This window comes from Pleurodeles waltl, chromosome 4_1, assembly GCF_031143425.1.
Source record: "Pleurodeles waltl isolate 20211129_DDA chromosome 4_1, aPleWal1.hap1.20221129, whole genome shotgun sequence".
Taxonomy (NCBI): domain Eukaryota; kingdom Metazoa; phylum Chordata; class Amphibia; order Caudata; family Salamandridae; genus Pleurodeles; species Pleurodeles waltl.
The window spans coordinates 810,755,762-810,764,842 of NC_090442.1; the positions used below are offsets into that span (position 1 = coordinate 810,755,762).

A 9,081-nucleotide genomic window follows, 5' to 3' on the forward strand; every position below is an offset into this window, starting at 1 on the left:
GGAGCAGCAGCTGAAAGTTTTGGAGCTGGTGCAGAACAGAGACGGGGACCACTTGGAAACATACTGCACAGGTGGACTTAAAGGTAAGTCTAGTGGGTCTCCTTGGAGTGGGGAGTTCGCAAGAGGTCAGTGACCACTAGATCACAGCTGGTTTTCCGATGCAGGGGCCAGATAGTGCAGATAGGTCAGCCAAGGGTCGGGCGTCAAGGAGTCCTTGGTGCCAGGTGGAGGTCACTATGATGGTGGATTGCATGTCAGCAGGGACACTCTGGGGGGTGGTTCTTGGGTGTCCTTAAGTCCCTCGACTGGTGCTTGCTTCTGGTCCTTGGAGAGTCTGGAGTGGACTTTTTTTCTGGGTGTCTGAATTTGGGGGGTCCAGTACCCCTGGCTATTGCACGTCTCAGCCACTGGAGTTCACAGTGCCACCAAACTTGGCACACTAGCAGGGTTTGTCCTCTGGGTCCATCCGGTAGAATCGGGTCAGACTGCTGTGTTTGGTTCGTTAGTCAGTGGCCGGTTAGTGAACTGGGCTTCACTGGTTTCTTGCCTGCAGTGTGCAGGGAGTGATGCCTTCACTCAGAGGGAGGTTCTTAGCATTTTTCAGAAGGCTGGAGATCCTCTAGGGTTTCTTAGAGTCAGTCCGTTGTCCAGTTGACACCTCAGCGGCCATTGTCGAGTCCTGGGTGCAGCAGACAGGGTGCCTTTTTCTTCTTGCAGCAGGACTTCTGTTCTCGAGCCTTGGGTCTTCTTTGTCTCTGGTCTTCTTATGTCCGTTGAATCTGATCAGCAGGTTTTGGGATGGCCACTAACTACTGCACTTATAGGGCTTTAGGGGGAATATCCGGTAGTGGCCAATGGACCACCTAACTTAGAGTGGCTACACCAACTATGTGACCACTTTCTATGGGAAAGGGTCACATCCCTAACCCTGATTGCCTATTTTCCTGCCATCCAAGATGGAGGAAAATGAAATGGAGTGGTCACATCCCTGCCACACCCGAGGGGTCGTGCAGACTGAGGGGGCCACTCCTCCTACTCTGACTAAATTTTGCCACCAGGTTTCCCACTCAAAGATGGGGACAAAAGATGGGCAGCCATCTGCTCCTGGCAGCAGAGTCAGAGGTCAGATTTCAAAGGCAGTAAAGCCTTTGAAGCTGACCGCTGGGCCAGGGTGCCTGTCTGGGGGAGGAGGTGTAACACCTCAACCCAGGAAAGGCTTTGTGTTCTGGCTCCTGAGAGCAGAGGATATCACTCCAGGAGTCCAGATTTCTGTCTGGTGGTGGCAGGCTGGTAAAAACCAGTCAGCAACCATGCCAGGGCTGTTAGGTTTTGCAGAGGGCACCTCTAATGTGCCGTCTGGGTACATGTTATAATAAATCCAACACTAACATCAGTGTGGGTTTATTATTCCGAGTTGTTTGATACCAAACAACATCGTATTCAGAGAGGCTAGCATGTAGCTGGGGAACTCGTAATGACCAGTGTCCAGCAGATGTATTTGCTATGGCATCCATGTACACTTACTATACCTTACAGTTTTGTAAAGACACAGTAGGGGCATATTTGCTCATACAACCATATGCCCTACATGCATTATAGTGCACTCTGCCTTAGGGCTGTAAGGCCTGCCAGAGGAGTGACTTACCTATAGTGCACGCAGTGTTAGTGGACATGGCACTCTTGGTGAGTGCCATGTTGAGTTTGAAGCTTTTAAATACGCCTTGTCGTGCATTTGTAATAGCAGTCAGTAGAGGCTGGTGTGGGGCCTTTCAGAGTGGCACAACAGGTGCTGCAGCTCTGGGGGGCTCTCTTCAGTACCCATGCCCTGTGTAACCGGGGTACTATTTACTAGGGACTTAAAAGGGTGGCTGAAGTGCCAATACATAGTACAGTATCGGGGAAATAGATCTGGCCCTGGGAACCTGTTTAGCAGGGGCCCAGGGCACTTACAGTTTCAAACCACATCATTTTCCAAACAATAATTGGGGGGCTACTCTGTCAAAAGAGGCTCTTTCTCACACAGGGGAGGACCAAAATATGTGGCAGGGTTGAGTAAATTATGCAACAAGGAAAGGCACATAAAGAAGCATAATGTGGCTCATTTTGTTATAGTATTACTTCATTATTTTGTAGCTTTTAGATTTGTTACCACTGTTTAGACATTGGTTTATTCTCATTAGTACAGGTTTAACACCCAAATATATCAGTAAGAAACAGAAAGTGGACCAGTCAACCTTTACAAAGGGCCTTCCATTGTGCATAAACAAGTGTTTCTGCACTTTTAGTAACTTTTAAACTGTTTGAGCTAGAAACATTTTTTGTGACAATCAGCAGATTTTGCAGCACATTGTGGATTATGTGGCAAATAAGTCAAACCCAAAATTATGTGAAAAATGCCACAGCTGCACAATCGAATAATTCTAGTGGACCTGTTGTTAGCCATTCCAGACCTCAGACTAGCAAGAGAAAGGCTCCTTATAAGTTCATTCATTGTGGGGTTTCAATGTTTTGAGCTGAGTGAAGTCATACTGGCAGACAGCTTTGAGACCTACCGAGATACTGAGCTTTAAGACACGGCTGTCCACTTTGAAGGTTTTGAAGACTTACAAATTGCATTGTATTGCTGTTGCATTTACACATTTTAAATCACTGACGAGACACCAAAGAACATTTGTGAATGGGTAGCTTGCTATTTACTCTGTAAGAGTAGCTTGTATTTGGGTTTGATGGGTGCTGCTGTGCAGGAGAGCAAATTCATTTTTGTAGGATAGAGTCTGAGTTATAGAGCTGACATCAATGGTGCCTAGGGGTTACCTGTATAAATTAGATAGTATAAGGGAGAAAATGAAACCTTAATGAGGCTATATATTAGGATATTGTATATCGAAATGTATGACATTGTTAGCTTGTGTTAAATATTGTTTACAAAAATATTGTCCCATCAGTTATATACTTTCTATTATCTACTGATATGTTTGTAGATTCTGTTTAGGTCATGGTATGTATGTTAGGTGATAATACAACAACAATAATCCTGTACCACACCCTTAGTGAATTAATGGAGTATGGGGGTCTTGGACACTTCCGTGTGGACAAAAAAGCTAGAGACAGAAAGAAAAGATGCGAACCTTTGGAGGGTAGTCTGGGAGGTACCCAGTGCTTAATTTGAGGTAGTTAGTTGCCTGCAGGTGGGGCCCACTGATACTCATTTTTGAGGACCAACACTTATTTTTTCTCAACAGATTTTGATCTAGAGCAGGAGAAAGAAAAACACAAAAGGGGGAAAGGATTAACAAAACAGAAAAACAGTGACAAAAGGGAAAAACAGGGAGGAGAACGAACCTGCAAGACTAAGATAAAGAGGCAGGGGATGAATAAAGAGGCATGAGATGGAATCAATACTAAGCAGCCTTGGTATTATGTACCGGTACTCATATTTTACAAATTAAGCACTGAAGAAACCCATGCTACAGAAGAGAGGGCTAGGGAGGTCCTGGCACTGCACACAAGTCCAGCACCACCTACCATCAAAATCACAAAACTTACTTTTAGAGAACAGGATAAGTGAGAGATGAATAAAGAATAATGACTCAGACTTTTACGCACATTGTGCATTACTAAGATATGGGGGAGGGACACAGGCGTGTATTTTAGTGAGTTGAACACATTCTGCAAAGAACTGTGCGTAATTTTTAGGCCAGAGTACCAACGCACAAGGGCAGAACTGTGTGTCCTTCCAGGGAAGATGAACCGAGCATGACTGAGTTCAGTAATGCCAGGTTTTATTTAAGAGCCAGGAAACAGTTCGGTTTGTAATGTTATTATATTAAATGAAGAAATTGTTAAAAATAATAATCATCATCATTATTCATAGATATATCATAGTGCTGGTAATTATTATTATGTCATTGTATTTTTGTATGGTATTGGTGTTTGCTTTATAAATATTATTATTAGCAGCAATAGCAGTGGTAGCAGTAGTATTGTGGTTAGTAAACTACTAATAATAAACTCTACTATTCTCTCAATCTCGTGAAGCAGTACATGGGGCGTGTGAGTTGAAGCCAGTTGGTGATTTGTTTCTGTCTTTTTACGTTCCTGACAATTAATGTGCACTATAGGTTAACAGTAGCTCACAAACCTATCTATTAAGTGTCAGGCATTACCACTGACCAACTCAACTGCGCAATTTTTGTCCGCCTCGGCAAGGAAGAAAGGCGGAATCAGTCCTGCCCGGATTCACGTCTACTGTCCCTTTCCCCACAAATATTTACCATATTTTTTTTTTTTGGGGGGGGGGGGGGTTTGCGAGCCCCACGCTTTATACAAAGTTTAGTTCACGCGATTCGTAAAATTAACCGAAAAGGAGAGAGAGACGACCAACCACTCAAAAAAGCGAATAAACTAGAGTCACAGAGAGACTACGCTGCGCTCAGAAGCAACCCTGGGCACCACAAGCACTATCCAGGCAGCTTAACACATGAGGCTCGAGCAGTGATGTTGAAATTAAAAGGCCCTGTCTCGATCCTTCACCGAGTAAATAAAAGGTTCGAGTGGTCGCCCTTCCACATAACAATGGCAGCCGCCCCTTGGGCCTGCACACACCCCCTCCTGTGCTGGGGAACGGAAACTCCTAATGAGATTAGTTGGTGTGTGCAGACATTACTTAGCCATGACTAAACCTGCTCCCTTCCTGCGGCCAATGGAAAATTCAAGACAACTCTGTTCAGTGCCTCCCTGCCGCACCGGCACCGCTAACGCTGGCACCCCGCTCAAAACAACTCTCCATTTTTCTGCCTTTTTGGCTCATGGTGGCCGGGGATGGAAAAAAAAGAGAAACCCGAACAACTACAAAGAAAATTGTACTTCGTAAGCGCATGAACCTGAGAAGGAGGAAACCACAGGCCCTCTTTGTGCGCACCAGTGAGTCATTTTCAAGATGTTGTCTGCTGCCAGTTTCAAACCGGAAGCGCATGGCAATTAGTCTTGCTGTTTCCAGACAAGCTAGAAACTCTCCGCAAACTCCATTTAAAAGGCCGCTGCTGCGCCGTTCACTGTAAACACGTTATCTACTATATGCGCCGGGCATAAATACAACATCCACGGTGATGTGTACTGTGTCAACAGACATCCCATAGTGGACACTGTGACTTCAACAGCATTCATTCAGAGCCGGGACAACAGCATACACTAGTGCCCTGCATTTGGGCCTCTTAGTTGTTTGTGGTGAAAACGGCAGGAAATGTGTGCTAAATCCGGTGTCTGCTTCCGTTATCTTGGGTCGGGGTGTGTTGAGTTGTGTGTGGTATGTTATGTTATGGTGTGCTGTGCTTCATTATGCCCTGGGTCATATTTTATGATACATTACGCTGTGGTATTTTATGTCACGTTTTGTTATGCTGCCTTAATCTGTGTTGTGCCCTGTCAAATTACTTAAACTATATCATGCTTTGTTATTCAGTGCCGAATCATTTATGTTGTGTTGTGTCACATTAACCTATGTTATTTGTAAGTAATAGTGTGTGAAACTGACTTGTGGTATATTATTTTGTTGTGATACGTTGGTTATGTTATGCTTTGCTATGATTTGTCTTGCGATATTGCTGTGTTAGGATGAGTTGTATGCAGAATATTAAAAACTCTTGAATAGATAGTGATTTATTCTTATTATTACACAGTGCCTCGTGAAAACTGAGGTAACCGTTTACTTCATTTGTTAACACAAAACATTTAATAACATTACGTGCACATGTCTCATTGTGTTTAGCTCTTGGAAAAAGAGAAATAGTACAACAACATACACCCTACTTTTCACATTAATAAATACGAAATCAAGGTTTATTTTATAAACATTTAAGATTTACAATATTTAATCGGGAATTCGCCCACGAAATTGAATATTAAAGTGATACATTAGAGAGTCTTAAACATCCTGTAATATTATAATTGTACGCCAAGAAGACTTACACCAAGTGGAGTCTTGCAGTTAGGCGTCAAGAAGTGTTATACAACGTGTAACCGTACACCTATACACCAGGAAGACTTACACTTTATATAATCTTATAGTGATGTACAAGAAATCCATAGTTAAACATCAGGATGTTTTACACAGACTGTAGACTTATAATTAGTCACTAGCAAATCTTACACAGAGAAGAGCCTTGTAGATCTACACCAAGACTTGACACAAAATGTGTAGCCTTGTAGTTATTCTCAGGTAAACCATGTACAAATTATACAGTTATACGTATACACCCAGAGGTTTTACAAAAAAGTAGTGTTACTAGTTTTACACCATGAAGACTTACAGAAAGTATAGGCTTGTAATAATGCATAAGAGAGACCTACAAAAGGTGTATTTTTATATTTTTGCATCAACAGGTCTTACACAGAGGGTAATTTCATAATTGTACATCAGTAAGTCTTACACAAAGTGTAGCCTGCAGTTATACATAAGGCAGTCTTACAGAAAGTGTAATCATATGTGTGTGTGTGTGTGTGAAATATCCTATAAGGCAATATAGCACTATCCAAATCTCGTTTAACACATCTTATGATGATATAACTTCACATTCGTGTAACTTTATAGCTACAGACCAAGATGTCTTACACACACTGTAGCCTTACAGTTGTGCACCAGTAAGTCTTACACGAGTAGTGTCACAGTTATACACCATGAAGATTTACACACATTGTAGCCGTATGTACCAGGTTGTATTAGGAAAGAATAGTTCTACAACAGTAATAGTGCCCAGTGCAGTTCTGCAGTTGTGCATCAGTAAGTCGTACACCAAATGTAGCCTGTAGTTGTACATCAGGACAGCCTAGCACAAAGTGTACCTGCTTGTTTTACATCTGAAACTCTTATCCAACGCATAATCTAGTTACACATCAGACAGTCTTACACAGACTTTAAACTTTCTGTTATAAATCACGGCTCTGCATCAGTAATCTCACACAGAGTGCAGTTTGGCAGTTGTCCATCAGTAAATCTTACACACAATGTAGTCTGCAGTGATACGTCAGGACAGCTGCGCTCAAAGTGCCCCCGGTAGTTATATATATGAAATTCATCCAGTCATGCACCAAGTCTAGCCTTAAAGTCACAAGGGAGCGTTGCACAAAGTGCGACCTTGTAGTTAGTTGTAAATCACACAGCCTTGCACGTGGAATAGCTGCAGGGGTAGTTTTGCAGTTGCAGTGCACTGAGCTCACACATAAACTGCGTCTTACTACCGAGGGATGCCCGTTAGCCGCCGTGTTCACAGAGCATCCGCTCTGTGAACACACACAGACCCAATACACCGGGAACAAGGTTGCTCCCAAAGATATTTCGTCACCACACACACCTTGTACATACCCAGGCGTCCGATACACTTTAAAAGTTTCTTCTTGCTTTATTTCTTAATATTCTACTGGTAAAATCCACTCCGTTCCCATGCTGACAGGCGCCTGCAAACGTTTCTGCTGCTCTTGTAATGAGATTCTGTTTTTTTTTTCTTTTTTTGCTGTAAGTGTGTGCGCGAGAGAGAGCAGGAAGTTGGAGTAGTCAGACAGAGAGCCGGCTCACTTCCTTTCCTGCATTATTCCCTAGGCGGTTTGCAGTCTGTGTAAACAGGCTTTTCCTCCTCGCTCTCTCTCTCTGGCCGCTGATGTTCAGCATCACTGTAATACTAGACACACAGGGGCGCGCGCGCACGCACACACATAGAGAGAGCAGGAAGTGAACAGTAACGACACACAGCACTCACCGGGAGCCGCAGCAGCTCCATCTGTCATAGACGTCAGCCTCTTCCTGCCACACACCCGTGGGGTGGGGCCCTGCCATCCTGCTCACACGAGATCACAAAAGCCCCGAAGAACACAAGGTGTGACCTTTGTCGGCAAGGGCTCGCCCGAAGGCCTCAGACTGCTCCAGGTCCACACCAGTACCTTTAAAACTCCTTACTCCAACTGGATATCACAAAATAGTCTCTTAATCACCACACGTTTTTCATGAAAAAATAATATTTTAATGACAACAGGCCCAGATTTACTAAACCATTCTACCCCTGTTAGCATACATACGAACAATTTGAACCTGTCGGAGATTTTGGGGAAAACATGGAGGGAATTGATTTTCCCCTTTGGCCTCCATTGAAGAGGAGGAGATTTCAGGCGGGAGACACCTAAAATAAAGCCACTTTATGCTTAAAAAATCAGGAGTCTCCTGCCTGAATTGGATCTGTTGGCTCGTCTCTTAGTGTGATGCAAAGTGGTGTAAAGTGGTATATACTCTTACAAGCACAAACTGTATTCTGTGCAGGAAAGGTGAAGTTTTCAAAGCACAAAAACTGCGCCAATGTGCATGAAGTGGACTTACTGGGACGGATCAAATGCAAACACCCATAGGTTTGACGAAAAGCCTGAGTTACAAAAATAGCCAGACCATCCTTTGTGTGAAAAATTGACACTTACTTGAAGCAGGCACAAACAGGAGGAAAAGACAACACATTGCACAGTGATCCACCCTAGCAGTGGCAATTTATATATCACCAGAATATCTCAATGCCACAGACTCTCTGGTATATTGGTAGAACTGCAACATTCCAGGAACTTCGGTTGCATGAGCACATGCACTCTCATTCTGTAATGTACTCAAGGTGGTTCCTTAAACGTATGTACTATATATACAAAGTGAAAATGCAACAGTCTATTAAGGAGATCTCATGTAACTTTCTATCCAAAGTGCAACAAACATGTAATTTATATTACTTCAAGGTTGGTCTCTGACATGGTACTTTAAAGTATTCCGCTTCACTTCCAAAGTATAATTAGGGGGGCAGATGTAGTAAGATTGGATTTAGAAAAAGTGGTCACAACTTGTGCAATTATTTTTTGTGTGAATGATTTTGCAAACTGACCTATGTACTAATACATCATAATAGGCAGTGATTGATAATTGCAGGGGGTCTTTAAGGGACAACAGACCTCCATCCCTGTTATTGTATTTCAAAATGGTAAACTTATTTTTAAAGCAACCTGATTTCCTTAAAGGAAACAAGACTGTTATTTATTTTTTAAAGTTTTTCCATTTTGAAA

At 43.0% G+C, this 9,081-nt stretch overlaps 1 protein-coding gene across 3 annotated transcripts in view; it reads right to left on the bottom strand.

Annotated features, from left to right (window-relative positions):
• Positions 1 to 7,672, bottom strand: part of ELK3 (ETS transcription factor ELK3) — a 148,343-nt gene extending 140,671 nt beyond the window's left edge. The window contains exons 1-2 of one of the 3 annotated variants that reach the window (XM_069229540.1): positions 7,361 to 7,672; positions 3,129 to 3,250 (exon numbers count right to left, since the gene is read on the bottom strand). The gene's annotated coding sequence lies outside the window, so the exon portion shown is untranslated. Of the gene's footprint in view, positions 1 to 3,128; positions 3,251 to 7,349 lie in introns of all 3 variants that reach the window. The other 2 variants (XM_069229539.1, XM_069229538.1) reach the window with 2 other exon arrangements.
• Between the last annotated feature and the right edge of the window lie 1,409 nt (positions 7,673 to 9,081).